The sequence below is a fragment of the Jaculus jaculus genome, chromosome 2, assembly GCF_020740685.1.
Source record: "Jaculus jaculus isolate mJacJac1 chromosome 2, mJacJac1.mat.Y.cur, whole genome shotgun sequence".
Classification (NCBI taxonomy): Eukaryota; Metazoa; Chordata; class Mammalia; order Rodentia; family Dipodidae; genus Jaculus; species Jaculus jaculus.
In genome coordinates, this window is record NC_059103.1 from 104,655,815 (window position 1) to 104,658,332 (window position 2,518).

The 2,518-nt window shown below is 39.8% G+C and overlaps 1 pseudogene; it reads right to left on the bottom strand.

Moving 5' to 3' along the window:
* Window positions 1-1,194: 1,194 nt before the first annotated feature.
* Window positions 1,195-1,499, bottom strand: LOC101617531 (annotated as a pseudogene).
* Window positions 1,500-2,518: the final 1,019 nt, after the last annotated feature.

Below are 2,518 nucleotides of genomic sequence, written 5' to 3' on the forward strand. Positions count from 1 at the left end.
GCTTCTGTGTGAGAATGAAAATACTTAGTAGCAGAGGCCAGTAAGTTGAAAAGGAGACATAAAGGGTGGAGAAAGGAAGGGAGGAGGATACTTAATAGGTTGATATTGTATATATGTAATTACAATGATTGTAATGGGGAGGTAATATGATTGAGAATGGAATTTCAAACGGGAAAGTGTGGGGGTGGGGAGGGAGGGAATTACCATGGTGTGGTATTTTTAAAAAATATTTTCATACTTTTATTGGTGCTGAGGAACAGTACACAAACATTTCAATTGAACCCAAGTATCAACACACATACCAAAAATCTAAAGATCATGTATTGTTTCTTTAGAAGTTATTCCAGTGACACCCAGCTTCAATCTTAGAGGCATTTTTCCTTATTAGGCTCTCGTGTACACACATCTTCAAATGCTCACAATCTCTACTCAACTCCCACTGGTTCACAATTTTAGTATCATATACACTGCAAATGCAAATTTTTTGTCTTTCCCAGTATGTTATCAAAATTATTAAGAACACTGGACTACCACGACTAGAGATGTCACAGAAGCACACAGTGCACAGGGCAGTGACCAAGGAGTGTTTTTTCCCCCCCCCTTAGGAAACGGCTCTACTAAAAACACAGACTAGGAGTAATTGAAAATATTCAAGACATATTAAATGCACAAATGTGACTCCAAATTGCCATTTAGTATGCTTTGTATTGTAGGATATAAACTAACCCCCCACCTATGGAATGTTAAGCTGACACCCAAGACAATCAAAGCTTCCCATAATTCAATATCCCACTATTTTCTGGTTGTACCAAAAAATAAGCAACCAGCAAATGATTTCACCTCTTAAAAAAAATCATTTACACTTAAAAAAATGGGATGAGGTGGGATTCCCTCCTTTTAAAAATATGTTTCTAGCCAGGCATGGTGGCGCACGCCTTTAATCCTAGCACTTGGGAGGTAGAGGTAAGAGGATTGCCGTGAGTTCGAGGCCACCGAGATTACATAGTGAATTCCAGGTCAGCCTGGGCTAGAGTGAGACCCTACCTCAAAAAATCAAAAAAAACAAACAAACAAAAAAAACCAAAATGTTTCTAGAGCTACTAAAAAACTTGCATTTACAAAATAGTTGATAAAACAATACTCCCCTGGATTGTACAGGAAGGAGACAGGGATGCTGATGGACATGGTGGATGACTACTCAGCCTTGGCCTCTTCCTCTCCCGCTTCCTCAGAGGCTGGATTCTCCTCACTCTTTGCTTCTCCGTTCTTGGCAGGTATGTCTTCTTTAGTCTCTGGCTTAGTCACTTCAGCCTGCTTGCCCTTTGCTCCCCTCTTTCCTTTTGCTTGCACTTTTTTGCCTGAAGATTTATCCTTTCCTGCTGCTTTTTTGGGCTTCGCTTCACTTTCGCAGGAGCCGGTTTCATGGACAGCCTGGCCAACATGCGCTTGGGCTCGTCCTTTGCTGCACCATCAGCTGAGCTCACCTTCCTCTTGGGCATCTTGGTGGCCTGTGAGGTTGCTGCGGGCCTAGGCGCAGGAGAACTTTCCCGAAGCTATGCTGCCTGACCGCCGCTGCTGCTCCGCCTCCAGCCACTGGAACTGCTTGTGGTGTGGTATTTTGTGAAAGGCCTCTGCATCAATTAGGATGATCATGTGGTTTTGTTATGATTCAGTTTATTTATGTGGTATATTACATTGACAAATTTCCATATGTTAAACCATCCCTGCATCTCTGGGATGAAGCCTATTTGATCAAGGTGGATAATGCCTTTGATGTGTTGTTAAATTCGGTTTGCAAGGATTTTGTTCAGGATCTTTGCATCTAAGTTCATTAGGGATATAGGCCTATAGTTTTCTTTCCTTGTTGCATCTCTGTCTGGTTTTGGTATTAGGGTGATGCTAGCTTTATAAAAGGAGTCAGGGAGGATTCCCTGGTCTCCGATTATATGGAATAGTTTGAGAAAAAATGGTTTCAATTCTTCTATAAAAGTTTGATAGAATTTATCTGAGAAGCCATCAGGTTCTGGACTTTACTCTTTTGAGAGTTTTTTGATTACCTTTTCAATCTCCATGGATGTGATAGGTTTGTTTAGGAGATTAATATGCTCTGAGTTTAGTTTTGGTAGGTGGTATATGTCTAGGAATTCATCTATTTCTTCCAGATTGTTTAATTTTGTGGAGTAGAGGTCTTGAAAGTATGCCCCGATGATTCTTCCAATTTTATTGATGGCTGTAGTGATCTCTCCTTTTTCATTTCTGATTTTGTTAATTTGAGACTTCTCCTTTTTTGTGCTTGATCATTTTGGCCAGGGGTTTGTCAATCTTGTTTATTTTTATGAAGAACCAGCTCTTCATTTCATTGATATTTTAAATTGTTTTCCTAGTTTACAATTCATTAATTTCTTCTCTAATCTTGATTATTTCTTTCATTGTGGAGCTCTTTGGGTTAGATACTTCTTATTTTTCTAGAGCCTTAGGTGGACAGTCAGGTTATTGATTTGTGATCTCTCTGTCTTTG